Source organism: Dermacentor albipictus, chromosome 1 (genome assembly GCF_038994185.2).
Source record: "Dermacentor albipictus isolate Rhodes 1998 colony chromosome 1, USDA_Dalb.pri_finalv2, whole genome shotgun sequence".
In the NCBI taxonomy this organism is placed as follows: domain Eukaryota; kingdom Metazoa; phylum Arthropoda; class Arachnida; order Ixodida; family Ixodidae; genus Dermacentor; species Dermacentor albipictus.
The window spans coordinates 26,171,802-26,187,481 of record NC_091821.1 but is presented as its reverse complement, the minus strand read 5'-3'; the positions used below and the strand labels follow the sequence as shown (position 1 = coordinate 26,187,481).

Here is a 15,680-nt window from a genome sequence, read left to right as displayed (position 1 = left end):
CTCAAGACCGCTGAAAACAGTGGGTCACGTATGCACATTCCCAACGCAGATGGTGGCACGGCTGATCCCAGCAAATAGCACACCAATGAAATTCGGTCGCCTCTCGCACGTCCTGGGCAATTTTGTCCCCGATGGCACATTCTTCGAATGGATATGCTCTGCAAGATGAAATACGGGAAGCACCTGTACTTTAACGGATATAGTACAGATTTAGCATACGGAGTCTCGTTTTCTGAATACGGCAAGCACCTGTTTTTTAACGGTTATAGTACAGATTCAGCATACGGTGTGTTCCGTTTTCTGAATACGAGAAGCACCGTACTTTAACGGTTATAGTACAGATTCAGAATACAGAGTCTTCCGTTTTCTAGATACAGAAGCACTCGTATCTTGTATTACGGTCTCTTTTTTTACAGTTGTCCGTTCTACGGAAATGACCGTTCTTAATTTACGGAAGAGTGTTCGGTCACAAATTACCAGCAAATTTTCTGTAAAGTAAGGCAAGTTTTTTTTACAGTGTACCGCAAATCAGTTCAGTATTGCCGAACCTGTGGCAACCTCGGACATCGTCAAGACGTTTGCCCAAAACCAACCCCAAATTTCTGCTACAAATGTGGCAAAACAAACCAACCCCCGAACCATGACTGCCATCCCACGTGCAAGATTTGCGGAGAGGGGCACGAAACCGCTGGGAAAGAATGCAAGAAAAAGCTCAAGCCCAACCCACCGCCTTACCAAGTAAGACAGCAATGGCAAAACAGGATCCAAGAGCGAGACAGTCGATGGAGCTCCAACCGCGATGAGTTCCCTGAACTAGGCGCTGCCAATGGATGCGCCGCCAACTCAAGTAATGCCTCCAGTAGCACCGCAACAACTAGCAGACCCACGTCAAGGTCACGATCAAGATCGTGGTCGCGTTCCCGAAAACGCGTGAATTACGCTGAAGTGGCCAGTGCAGGCGCCGCCAACTCAAGTAACGCCTGCAGTAGCACCGCAAGAAATAACAGACCCACGTCAAGATCACGATCAAGATCGCGATCGCGTTCCCGAAAACGCCTGAATTACGCTGAAGTGGCCGGCAGCTCAGGCAGTGCCAGCGTCGCATCGGCAGAAGCGGTAGCCGTAAGAGCCCTCGAGAGCAAGCTACAAAATCAACAAAGTCTCATAGACAGACTATTCCAAAGATGCAAAGAATATGAACATGGAAGCAATCAATCATTTACAGCGCTAACCACGGATGCAGTTGATTCCGCTATCGAAGCTAGAGTTCAAAAGCACCTCCAGGCTTTCGAGGACGTCTTCACAAAGAACATCCTTGCCCTGATTGAAAACATCACCAAGCCTGTCGTCGAGAAGATTGCGACCCTTAACACCCAAGTGACCACCCTCGCGAATCAAGTCGCCACTCTCACAAGCCAGGTTACCGGCCTAACAGCCCAGGTCAACAATTTCATAGCACACGCAAAGAACAATTATGTCACCAAGTCCTACCTCGACAGCCTTCTCAACACGACCGAGCAGGGTAGAAAGAAGGCTCGCACGAACAGTCGCGATGCCTCCCGCTCGATCTCACCCAACCATGATGCTGCCTGTGAAGCTGAAGATCCTCATGATGGCGACACTTAAAACCACAACAAAGAGCCCGCAAAATACTCTGCGCATCTGGCAATGGAACTGTCGATCCTTCCGTCCCCGGTATGCAAACCTACAAGAACTTGTCAAACTGGACTACCCTGATGTAAGTGCCCTACAGGAAACCAATACCCACAACGTCCGACTTCAAGGATACATCGCTCATGCACAAACTCAACGCACAGCCATCCTTACCAAGAAAACTCTCACAACGCAGGAACACGAAATAGAAGACATCCCCATCGAGCACACCCTAGTGGAGATCATACCAGACAGAAAAACGCAGCAAAGTCTCTTTATCGCCAGCATATACAGCCCTCCTCGTGATCAACTTCCGGGATTCGACCACTTTGTCCGTGAACTTAGGAAACGCACGAAAGGCCATCAAGTTGTTATAATGGGAGATTTCAACGCCCCACATACAGCATGGGCTTATCCAAGCACCACGAAGAAGGGAGCGCGAGTGCACGACACTGCTCAACACCACAGGCTAACCCTCTGGAACGACCCATTGCAGGCCACGAGAGTCGGGAACAGTGTCTCCAGGGACACTAGCCCGGACCTTACGTTCACAGCGAACGTCCACTGGGCCGAGTGGAGTCGACTCTCGGAGACGCTCGGAAGCGACCACCACATTATCCAACTTGACATCGCGCACAACCGGAAACCAAACAAGACTGGAGTTGCTCGACTAACAGACTGGAAGTCCTTCAGAGACAACCTCAGCGGCAACACAACAATTGACGACATCGACCATTGGCTCAAGGGCCTTCTCATCACCGCAGAAAACCACACCAAGACCATCCAGCTAAGCACCAACACCCCCGCAGTCGACCCGCATCTCCTTCATCTCTGGGGAGGCCAAAAGAAGCCTCCTGAAGAGGTGGAAGAGACAAAAGCTCAATAGAAAACTTAAGCAACGAATCGCCCTTCTCACCATACAGGCCCAAGATTACGCGGAGCAACTTAGCAGGCAAAATTGGCACGCCTTTTGTGACAGCATACAAGGGACACTCAGCACCAAGAAAACCTGGCATCTCCTACGCGCTCTCTTAGCTACCGATCGCACCAAAACGCAACAGAGGCAAGATCTACACAGACTGATCCACAATCATGCTGGATCGGAGGATGATCTCCTTCGTGAGCTTCAGCAAAAACTTAGCACCGACAAGCCCACTTCATCAGCCACCCGAAAGGCGTACGGCGGTACACCAAACCCAGATCTCGATCGACCATTCACCCAGGCAGAGCTCCACGCAGCATTAGCCAAACTCACTAGAAACACCAGTCCCGGCAAGGACAGAATAACTAATAAGCTCTTACGCAACCTCCCGCAATCTGCCACTACAGCACTGCTACAGTACTACAACGACTGCTGGGAAAAGGGGGACCTACCAGCAGCCTGGAAGCATTCGGAGGTCACCATGATCCCCAAACCCAACAAACCTCTTCGCATCGAAAACCTACGTCCCATTTCCCTCACATCTTGCGTGGGCAAACTCCTCGAGCACATGGTGCACGACCGGTTAACAACATACCTCGAGGACAACGGACACTTGCCGCACACCATGTTCGGATTCCGGCAGCATCTGTCCACGCAGGACGTACTCCTGCTCCTCAAAGAAGACTTGCTTGATTACCTCGATCACAGACGCAAATCATCAATCCTGGCAATCGACGTAAAGGGCGCATTCGACAACGTGAGCCACGAAGCCATTCTCCGCAACCTCGAAGATACAGGCTGCGGAGCCCGGATCTATAACTATATCAGTAGCTTTTTGACGCACCGAACAGCAACAGTAGGCGTCTGCAACCTCCGCAGCGATAAATTTCGGCTACCCAACAAAGGAACCCCACAAGGATCAGTTATTTCACCCCTCCTTTTCAATATCGCAATGATCAAGCTACCGAAACAACTGAACGCCATCCCAAACCTATGCCATGCCCTTTACGCCGACGACGTCACACTCTGGACCAAAGCACCTACTACTGGACAACAAGAACGCAATCTACAAGAAGCCGTAGATATTATCGAAAGATACCTCGGAGACTGCGGTCTCCAATGCGCACCTGAAAAGTCGGAGCTTCTTGTCCTGAGAGCACGGACACGAGGAAGACCACCTAACTATATCGAACCCGCTCTATATCGCTCTATATCGAACCCGCTATATCGAACTAGCGTCTCGCTCAACGGAACCAAGATCCCTACAGTCGACTCTCTTCGCGTACTCGGACATCACATCCACAAGGACGGATCAGGGGCGGCCACTCTCCCGCGTCTCCAACGCACACTGTCAGAAGTTACGCACCTCGTCAAGAGGATCACAAACCAAAGAAGCGGACTCAAGGAGCACGACACGCTTAGCATAATTCAAGCTCTCCTAACTAGCCGTATCACCTACGGAACTCCCTACTTGAAGCTCAAGCCGGCAGAAATAAAAAAACTCAATGTCGTCATTCGAAAGGCAATCAAAGTAGCCTTGACGCTGCCACCCATGGCATCAACGGAGAAACTCCTCCGGCTCGGCGTCCACAATACATGGGAAGAGCTTGTCGAGGCTCATAAGATCAGCCAACTAGAGCGGCTCAAGCTCACACCTACCGGACGTGCAGTTTTGCGCTACCTCAACTACAGTGAAAGCTACATTGCAGACACAGACCAGAAAGCAAGAATCCCACCTGCAGTCCGGGACTGCATCAGCGTTGCAAGTATACCGCGCAATATGCATCCAAATTATCATAAGGAGCGTCGCCAAAGCAGAATCCGCGCACTCAGCAAGAAATACGGGAGAGACCCTCATACGAGGTACACCGATGCTGCCCGGTATATTAAACGAAACGCCTTTGCCCTAAGCGTCACGGATCACCAAGGCAAAGAACTTGCAGCTGTCACCATCCGAGCAAGAGCCCCTGAGACTGCAGAGGAAACGGCAATTGCTCTAGCAATAACAACTTGCCCTGAAGTAGCAATAATACTAACAGACTCCCAAGCAGCAGCTCGCAACTATCAAAAAGGCCGCGTATCAGAAACAGCGCTCAAGATACTAAAAAATCACATCGCACGCGCCCCGCTCCCCGACACCTACATTGACTGGGTTCCAGGCCATCAGGGCATGACAGGAAATGAGGCGGCACACGCCGCTGCCCGCGAGCATACCAGCCGGGCTTTCCTGCAATCCCACACTAGGCCGGCCACCAACGTTGATGACATCGCCCTAAAGTACACGGAGCTTCTGCAACACCACCGACTCAGCAGAAGAACGTACGCTTTGCCACACAAGAATCTAAGCAAGGAGGAAGAAGTCATCCTGCGCCGCCTACAGACCAACACCTACGTGCACGGAATAATCATGCAGACTGTATCCTACGCAGTACTCGTACATATGCCCCCATTGCGACGTTCCAGACACCCTGCAACACATGGTCCAGGATTGCCCACTGCGTGGCACACCCACAGACCCTACCTCACAAGCTCCACAAGACGACTCCAAAGAAAGCCTCCCCATAGAAGCACAAGAAGAGCGCCCCAAATCACCGCAGATCCATACCATAACCGAAACGTGGGAGGCCAAGCTTTCCTCCGATGACCTGGACGACCAACGCAGTCTCGTCGCCCGGGCCAAAGAGGCAGCCCAAGCCAGAGGGTTCTTGGAATAAGGAATCCTCCCACCTAGGGTGAACCGGGTTCTGACTCGGTTTACCGTTTCGGAAAATAAAAGTTTAGTTCTCTCTCTCTTTATTCACAAAATGACATACATAAAAACACGTTGGACTACTTGGACCAACGTGACAAGCTAAAATTTCTTGAAATTCACTAATTCATCAAGATTACCCAACCAGTCAGGCGGATCTGCCTGTACACGATATATCTCACGTATGAAAATAATGCTTTCAACAAAATTTTCTCGCGCTGGGCGCGAGAAAATTTCACTGAGCCCACTCGATTGGTGGACTTTGTCAAACGTAGCAGAAGATGGTTTACTAAAGCAGTCTTCAATAATTTCGATGGTGACGTTTCGAACGCACCAAGTTAACAAGAGGAGAAATCTACACTTTTTAAAACGCGTACACTTTGGGCACACCTTTTGGACAAATAATCATTGCACGGAACTTTCAGGTGGATGAAGTATATATATATATATATATATATATATATATATATATATATATATATATATATATATATATATATGGTTCTGGGGATTGGTTTTCGCCTTTCGGAGGCTTGTCGCCGTTCCACGAGAACGGTTCGGTGCAACTGCGCATGTAGGGTTGAAATGAAGCTTCAATCCGGGACATTCCTAGCATCGCTGAACGAGATAAATTTTTCTTTCGGTGCCGCGGCCGCGCATCCGCATACCTCGTGCCGCTTCTCAAGCACGCCCTGGGAGGGATGAGGCCACGGCTGACGAAGTCATATATGCGAAGCCTGGGCCGTACGATCGAGATCAATTAGTTGGGGAATTCGCATTGCTACTCGCGACGACAACTGTGACGGCCATTTGCCGCTATGAGCGGCTCATCATGCAGTGCGCATACCTCTCGAGACAAACACGTGCTGGGCGAACGTATTTCGCAAAGCAAAGCCGTGCGACAAATGTCCAGTACATAAATGCTCATAACGTGCCAGCACAATATTCCCCATCATAAAAGCAGTCATATACCTAAACTTTAGAGACATAAACCAGTATCGAAAAAGGCATTTGAAGCAGGATTTGTGGGGAAAAAAAAGGGGGGAGGGCATATATACGCAGAATCAGCAAGGCTTCGCCATTACTGTAAGTCCACTCCTTTTCTTACATTTCTTGCAAAACTACTCTCTTATAACTCGCATAGTAACCTTAAAAAGAGTTAATGTTCCGCAAGATAACATGTAGGGAGTATGCTGCCCCGTTGTGCATTCCTGGTCATGCATCTTTGGCGTTTACTCTCAGCCATGTACAAGTACCCCTGTCGAGTTCAAGCTTGCTTTATTGATTCCCGATTGGCTAACAGCTTTGCTTTAACAGTCACATTCATGTACAGCGGTAAGAGGAATTATTACATATCAATAACACGACTGCATTTCAGTAGTTGACAGGGCAGTGTTTAGCGACTCTGGTGAGTTTCAGCTTTTCGTCACTCTTTCCTGCAGGTTCGTCTTTTCTTTTTCACTTCGTGTTTTTCGAAACATTATTCTCTTAGAGCGCGCTCCAGTCCGGCCCCGCCAATTTATTCTCTCTCTAAAGGATCCCTTACGTTTGGGGTCAGCTAACGGCTTTATTTATGGCAATGTGCGCGCGCGCATACACCGATGATGAAGGCGACGTCGACGCGACGTACGGCTCAGTTTCGTCCAGCTCTCTTCGTCCATAGCTTCTTTTGCATTCGGAGTTTCGCGATGTGTTTCTTGTTTCTTACTTTTATTTTTTTATTTGTTTACTTGACGCATAAATGCTTCGTATTCAAAACGCGAACCCTCGCAGTAAAGAAAACAGTGGTAAGTCGTAAGGAGGCAAAAGAGTTGCAGCCTCAACGTACCAACGAAGGGGAGAGAACTTTGAAGGCGAGAGTTGAGAAAACAGTGTCACCTCCCACTCTCCACCCACTCTTAGCATATGAATGCTCATACTCCGCCAAACGCCGTCCAGTTTTGCGGTCCTTCTTTCTTTGGTGATTCTATTTCGCCGTCGACGTGTCTTTTCGGCCTTCTCTCACCTTGGTGCTTTCTCTTTTTCTTTGTGTTCCCTTTCATCCGGGCCCACTGTGTCGTTATACTTTGCAGTCACGCTCCCCTGGCGCGTCGGAGATCTCCCCACTATAGCGATGTGCCTCGCGCTTGACGTCCGCTTTGAATCGGCGCGGTGGCTCGGCCACTCGTCCCTCTTCAGCTTGTTTCTTTCTGAAACTCCTTGGGAGATGTCCGCGCAAGCCCCTGCGAAAGCTTTCGATGGACAAGACGTGACATTTCTCCGTGGCACGCGCGTCGCCGGCCAACGCGCTCGCATAGAGCAAATGGCATCGCGTTGTTTTGGTCTGAAAAGGCGGCACCCGCAGACGATAGGAGACCAGCCAAAAAAGTAAAAAGAAATAAATAAAAAGACAGCTCTGCCAGACCAAGGTACGGGGAATCAGCATCCGTGTGCCTCGGCGATGCCGGAAAGAGTCTGTGTGAGAAGGCGTTCACCACCCACCTTGGTGGCGTATATAGTAGCTTCGGCGCTGCGCTGCTGATCCCGAGGGCGCGGGATCGGCCACGGTGGCCGCATTTCGATGGGGACGAAATGCAAAAAGGCCAGCATACTGTGCATTGGGCGCACGTTTAAGAACCCTAGGTCGTCACGATAATTCGGAGCCCCCACTACGGCATGCCTCATTATTATATGGCGGTTTTCGCATGTAAAATCCCTGAGTTAATTTTTCTTTTGTGCGTTCAGTCCGCTCTATTCTGGATTTACTTGGCTTGTTCTTCAGGTACGGGTATAAAATGATTGTGTACTAGTCTATTTCACTGTGCTCCTACCACAGAAAACAAAAACGAATAATTTACTGGTGTTTTTGTCCTCAATGAGAAACAACGTGCTTGAAGTAATTAACGATCCTCGTTGCGTCGCAAGCTAGGTCCTTTCTACGCTGACGTAGTGCTACGAGCAGTCCATGTTTTGTATCAATGTTTCAGCCCAAGGCGCCCTCTAAGCGTAATAGCAGGACGCCTGCTCCACCTGATTTCTTTCTACGCTTGTGCTTTCGGAGATACAGGTTTTCCACAGGCGTTAATTACGTGCCCTTTACGCACTACCGTCCACGGCAGCCATGGCCCTGTGGTTGAGTGTCCGTCGTGGCTGTGGGATAACGTGGTTACCAAACCACGCTGCCGCAGGTTACCCAAAGGGGCACAGGCATCTGAGCCGACTCAACATTTATACCAAAACCTTGATCTGCTGATAAAGACTCTCGGCGGGTGCTGATGTTGTTGGTAGGGAAGATTTAGCTGATGAAGTTAAAAAGGGTAATATGGATTTTGATGTTGTAATTGCTTCTCCAGATTCTATGAGAGTGGTTGGACAACTAGGTCAAATTCTTGGTCCTAAAGGCCTTATGCCAAATCCTAAGGTTGGTACTGTAACTATGGATGTTGCTAAGGCTGTAACTGATGCTAAAGCAGGCCAGGTTAGAATTATTTTCTTCTAATGGTTTTAAGCTAGACGATGCTTTAGAAGAAGAGGTTGAAGCTAAGATTGATAGTGATTTTATCTATCAGCCAGAATTTAAGGATCTAAAGTCTCAACTAAGCTATCATTGCTATATAACCTTCTTGATAAGGTTGAGATTCTTATCGTTGGTGGTGGTATTGCTAATACTTTTATAAAAGCAGAAGGTTATAATGTTGGTAATTCATTGTATGAACAAGACATTGTCGCTGCAACACCTACCGAAAACTACCAATTCAAAAGAAAAAAGTTTTTGATGATAAGTTTTATGTAGCTGTAGCTAAGACTAATCCATTAGCAAAATCTGCCTGCAAAACATTCGGCTTTCTTTACGGGTGAACTGTATTGAAGATGGAGTCCGCGCCATGCAAATCCTGTTGAATACTGCGGGCACAACAAATCCTGTAAAAGGGAGTCTAGGTCGCTAGCATGGTGGCACTTTTCCATGTAGCATCCCTAATCATCTATTAGGTGGGGACGTCCTCTAATTAGGGAGATGCACCCTTTTTCAAGCGTTGATGTCCCGTAATTGCCGGACAACTGGTCAGGAGAGCACTCGTGCCTTATGACCAGGTGATTAGGTACCGGCCAAACTCGTGCCTCCTGAACGGCAAACTCGACGGGAATCCGCCCGGCGAGTTTACCAATAGGTATACTGCAGGCTGTGGGGTTCTGCTTTTGACGGCCCTGGCGAATGATCTGCAGTGAAGTCGCCCTTGATTTGGTGCCTATAGACATGGGAAGGTGCGTGCGCAACGTCAGCCAGAACCGCAATGGGCTCTATGTGAAATGAGAATTCCTTTCACACAGCCGTGTACCAAACCTAGTGACAACTCTACCTGTTAGAAAAATTGCCGCACAACCCATCTCATGATGGCTGTCGGCGGTAATCAGTTAGCATTGAATCAATATGGAGACACAACGTATTGCCACCATCGAAACGAGTAATGCGTAAGGCGTGTGCAGCAGCGGGACTCCTCTTTCGCGCTTCCCTAAGAACACTCGGCGCCATCAGAGCCACCGCCTCGAAGAGGCCTGCCCATACCCGTACAAAAAAAATTCTTGAGAAGGCATTGAAATATTGTTGGTCAATGTTGAGTTTTTATTGAGGAATTATTGAGAGTATGTTGGAGAATTGTTGGGTTGAGTGTTGAGCACTCTTGAATATTGGCCACTGAAATCGAATTGAAACACCATTGGGTACCTCAATGTTGAATAATTGTTAAGTTACCATTGAAAGTCCATTGTGCTTAGACGGCCCGTTGTGTTCGTTTTGTTGAATGGTTGTTGAGTTACCATTGATACTGCGTTGAACTAACGTTGTGGTAGTTCTGTTGACCTGTTGTTGAGTTATTATTGCCACAGCATTGAAAAGCATATCGTGCCACAGTTGAGATGCCATTGAGATTTCAGAAGTCGCCATTGAAATATGATTGACGTTTCGTTGGGCTAGTGTATTTTTATTCATATATTGAAATTGCTTCGCTGTTCACACTTGCATGCCCTGGTGCCTGCTCATAACTTTCCCAAACACAAACAAAATCAAAGGAGAGACTGATCAACTTGAAGTACCTTTATTTACACTAAAGATGTGTGCACGTGAAACATTATTACAGTACATAAGGCACCACTACATCGAACCTGGAGACACAGGCTAGTACCTACAGCACTCTAGCAGTGTAAATACATCTGAAAGAACCTATACATATGAATCCAATCAAAACGATCATTGTGCTCTTCACTTTCGACTTAAGTTTATGACTAGAAGGCAAAGCGACTCAAAAGGCAGGGCTTAAGCATACCCTTGCAACAACCAACTTTGAACACATGAACACTTGGAGCTGCTTGCATGTGAATACACAAAAGGCATCTGAATATGTTACATTAAAATGTTGCGCACACTAACACATCACAGGAAGAGCTATGGCTGACTGTGAGAAGGCAAAAAACCAACTTGAAACGAATGACTTCACGTAAATATATACAACCTTTAGCACACGTCTTTCACCGTGATTAAAATTTAATTACCAAAGTAGACTTGCCTGAGCTTTGTCTTCGAGATATATATATTTTCATGTTGCCCAATTATTTTATAAAATAACATCACTCAACTTAGCTATTATTTGACGAGACATCATTTAGAAAGTTGTCGGGCATGATGAACACCTGAATCGTGTTTCTGACAAGCCAGGATTGCTTTCTTCAGAAATAAACTTGTAAAGCTTTTGTGTAATGAAAGCAGCTTATCTCTCTGGTACAAGTCAAGAACAAACAGTACGCCATTTGATTATGTTAATTTGGGGTACAGAGGAGTTCGTTAGTGGCATTTCCTCAATTTAGTGAGCTCATTTTCAGATAATATTTCTGGACTTGCACAAAGCTAATTAAAGCACTTTTTGGGGCCTTTTTCCTATACCCAGCAACTAAGTGCTACCTCAGTCAATAAAGAGATAAGGAAAGGCTAACACCTTGAACGATAAGAGAAAAAATAATTATTTAGCACAGAAAATTGGTAGTAACACATGGCTAACACAATTCCAAACAGCCAAATAAATGGTCACCTGCACTTTCAGTATCAAGCACCCCAGAAATAGTCTTACAGTATGAGAAAAGCTTCCAATGACTCGACAGCCCGATTGCTGAGACAGTGAAAAACGCAAATAAACCATATACGAAACACCAATTACCTCAATTTCACAGATAAAATGTTATTAAAATAGCACCAGAATTTAGCTACATAAAATATATAAAGGTTCCATAAAAATTGGGACAAAGCAGTAACTGAAAGACAGAGGGAGCTACAGCGCACCCATGTTGAAAAAGATTACAAGGAAAATGATAGATATGCATATTTAAGTTTACAATTTTCGCTCCAACACATAGAAAAAGAACGCGTGCACTTAGAGCATAAAAAGGTTCATGTGCCTGGAGAATGCAGCGCAGTACAAAGAAGCGTCATGAGAACCGAAAAACAGATCTTACTACGAATGCTTGCAACCTACAATCAGGCATGTGCCATGTCATGCCTTGAATGGATGAAATTCATAAATCTTACACACAAAGGAAGTTACCATCACTCTTATTGGCTTCCTGAGGGGACTCCTTGAAATTGAACTAGAAAAATGTACTCAGTGTCAAAAACAAAGAGAAGATAAGACCCTATAGCGTTCTTCCTGAAATGAACAGCGCAAATAACTTCATGTATCAATTCTATGGACACTTCGCCAATTCGGTGTACATTTATATTTCACAACCACCCAAACAGAGACGAGAAGGATGAATTAAGGTAGGAACACACATGAACGCTGACTCAAGTAGAAGTTTATTCGTGAAGACGAAGATTTTAAACACACTGGCCAACTTCACAAAGAAAAAGCCATGGATGCGCAGCATACACAGCCCGGCACAACAAAAACGGACCGAAATACGTCCTGTAGAATAAACATGTGCGCCAAAAACTAACAAAAACATGAAAACTGAAAGGTTTCTCCTGTAAGCGATAGTAATGAGAAGTACTGTAGCAACTCTTTCCCACTAAGGGTCACAGAAATCTTGTTTATGAATATTTCTTCGTGATCAATAAATAATGCTTCCGTAAGTCCTTTTGTGTTCTGGTCTCTGTGATGAAAGAATCGTTCTTTCTGCTCTATCCCGCAACACCAGAGGAGTTCCAGAAGCAATATTTATTGATCACAAACGAAACAATTGCGTAACCAAGTTATCTGTTGCATTAGTGGGAAAAAGTTGTTCTCAAATGAGTATTTCCCGTTGGGTAGTATCACTTATCGGACAAATCTTTCGCTTTTTCAATAGATTTGACCGATAGTTCTCGTTTTTCACGCATGTTTATTCTACATGACATGGCTTTTTCACATTTTTTTCTTGTCGCACGTGGCTGTTCCTGCCACGCACGCACGGATTTTTACCTTTGCCAAGTTGGCCAGTGTGTTTAATACCTTTGTCATCAAAAGCAAACATTTAGTAGAGCTTGCGCTCGTGTGTGCTCCTACCTATTTCGTCGTCCGCCTCTGTTCGTGCTGCTGTTTACAGTACCCACGTATCACTTGGTTAGGCTGGTAAACATTCTCACAAACAAAAGTAAATGCCTCCCCTCAAAAGGTAGCCCATCCTTTACTACTAAACGCCAGAGCAAATCGAAAGTAAGCCTTCACAGCGTCCATGCAGCAGCTGGTACACCACAGAGTAACACAAAAAATAGTTGAAAATCCCACTTGATGCGAGCTTGCTAGTGAATCAGCCACATATCAACGGGTGTCTCTTGCACGACGCCAAGGTGCTTTTGGCGTAGAACACTTTAGCATCTGGGAATTTACTGCATACGTAACCTGTGAGAAGGGAATGTGGACAGAAAATGAGATTGCGCGGATTAAGAATCTGCCACGCACTACACATAACTACGCACGAAATAGAAATACACACTATACTGACAAGTAAAAATTTGGGACTCTTTACGAGTGCCATCGAGAAAAGGAAGGAATGGGTTGCTGCGGTAAATGTTAGCTAAAACACGCACAGCGATGTTTCACAGTGGGGAAAATATTCCCGGCTCTCTCGCAGAACCAAACACCACGCGACAGTGCATAGCCGATACCAAGCAGATATGGAATCTTTGGGTAGAAGTCCAGTAGAAGGGATGACCTAAACATACGCCGAGAGCGATGCGAGCGTGAGCGTGCCTGTACGAGTGAGAACATGTACCGCTTCTTTGAAGCTAGCCGCGCTCCGGCGTGGCTCCGATCATCCCGCGCGATTTGTGTGCAGAACGTCGCGTACACGCCCTTGCGTTGCGCGGTAGCGTCCGCGCAGTGAGCTAGCTTCATGCACGCGTCATTCTTCACCGCGCAAACGGTGCTCGAGTGCGACGCTTAGCTCGAGGCGACAACACGCCGATTGGCGCTCCTTTCGCTTCTGGAAACAACCCATATTCGGATCGGTCCAACTCAAAGAGGCAGCAGAGAACGGTGGCATGTTTCGGTTACCGCTTATTAAAATTGTACAGTACGTCTTCAACGGCAAACCGCCGCGCTAGATAAAGATGCTTACTGCGGTAGTTTTGGCGGTGATAGACGATAAGGTGAGCCCGTCGGCGGCTGTGTTCTTTGACCACGTCACCACACCTCTGTTCATTTGCGCTGTGTATCCATGTACAGTCACCGCGCGGAAGCTGTGACTAATCGGTTGGCCGTTCTCCGAAAATACCAGAGAGGCGAAATATATTTCGCGGTGCGCCGCATCATTAGACGCAACCTAAATCGAGGCGCGCTTAACCGCTACGGCACAAAAGGTGATCACACTAACCGTATGGTATACGATGAGCCACTACGGAAAAAAAAATTCTGATGTTCCACGTGCCAAACCAACGATCTAATTATGAGGCACGTCGTAGTTGGGGGCTCCGTATTAATTTTGACTTCCTGGAAATTTTTACGTGCATACAATGCACAATGCACGAGCGTTTTTGCATTCCGCTCCTTTGGAATGCGGCCGCTGCAGGGATCGTATCCACGACCTCGATCCCCAAATTGCCACGGAGGCCGCCATAGTTACGAAATGCGTAAGCGTGAAGTGCAACACTGCCTTCCGGTACGAGTGTGGTACAAGCGTAGCACAGCTGCACACCTGCTGCACGATTATTTGTCGCGGTTCTCCTAAACTCGTAGTGCCTGCCTAAATACCTTGAAAGGCAGCGCGCCTCTCACGTATCGGAACGCGATGACAAGCGCTTAGACGGCATACGTGAGCCCCCATGAAAAATGACGTGGCCACTGTACAAAATTATCACTGCGCAGAGAAGCCGATCCTTATGTTCCAATTGTGTTCTCTCATACAAATGAAGGAAACGTTATTAGACAGGAACAAATTAAGCAATGCAATTTTACGCACATGGGGCGCCGCTGCCTCTTCGCCTACCATTGTTTCTGTTTCAAACGAAGTGACGGCGGCAGCGAGAGTTAGTATCGCGCGCATTTGCTCCGGGGCATGCGGTTTGCTTCAAGAAAGTGAACGGTGTGCTTAACATGTCACGCTCGTCAATGTCAAAATAGAAAAGAAGGCTACGTGACCAAGAAAACGAGATTACTTACCTATTTTCAGAAGTGCGGCTGCGACTGTTTCGGGGTGCCTTCTCTCCAACAGGCATCATGGCCTCTGCCGCGCAACTCATCAAAACCATCAGGCTCGCGCATCAGTAGAAGACTAGTTGTTGGGTGAGCCAACCACTTCACCGGATAAACGTCCCACTTATCGTCGTTAAAGCATTCCACTAAAATGTGCGTCATGATGTCCGAAAAGAAAATACTTTCATCAAGAAGCACGCGGCGTGAACCACCGCACAACTGCAACCGAATAACTGAGTCCGAAAGCCGTTCACAGCTTCACATGGTTTCACTATCGTATTCAGTTATAAAAACCTTTCAAACACAAAATAACGGCACTTAAGAACCACTAATTAATTAGCAATAATTTTTTATCAACTAACCTTCATAAATTATTAAGAACTACCTAATTTATAGCGTAAACAAAAAATACTACGACCACAAAATGCGACTACGAAACTAGCGTTAACCATGTGTACTGTTGCAAAAGTGTGCGCAAAACGAAACTCGGTTGCGCCCGTTTGCGCGCACACATACACACCCAAACGCTATCTTAACGTTTGTCGCGCCACCTAGGAATAAAAATTACTACTAGTTTTGCTATTTTTACAAAAATAAAGCTTTTAAAATAGTTTGTAGCGTTTTTGCAGATGACGAGGTGACAAGTAAGGTACAATAAGAGTCCGTTACCTGTATTTCTTTCATTTCCCTTTGGTTTTGTTAACTGAACATACAAGACCTG

The 15,680-nt window shown here is 46.8% G+C and overlaps 1 long non-coding RNA gene across 1 annotated transcript; it reads right to left on the bottom strand.

The window, feature by feature from the left end:
* Nucleotides 1–10,380: 10,380 nt before the first annotated feature.
* On the bottom strand, nt 10,381–15,185 carry LOC135909414 (uncharacterized). Its single transcript, XR_010566715.2, has 2 exons — nt 14,927–15,185; nt 10,381–13,168 (listed from the first exon to the last, which is right to left on the bottom strand). It is a non-coding gene; the product is annotated as an uncharacterized lncRNA (long non-coding RNA).
* Nucleotides 15,186–15,680: the final 495 nt, after the last annotated feature.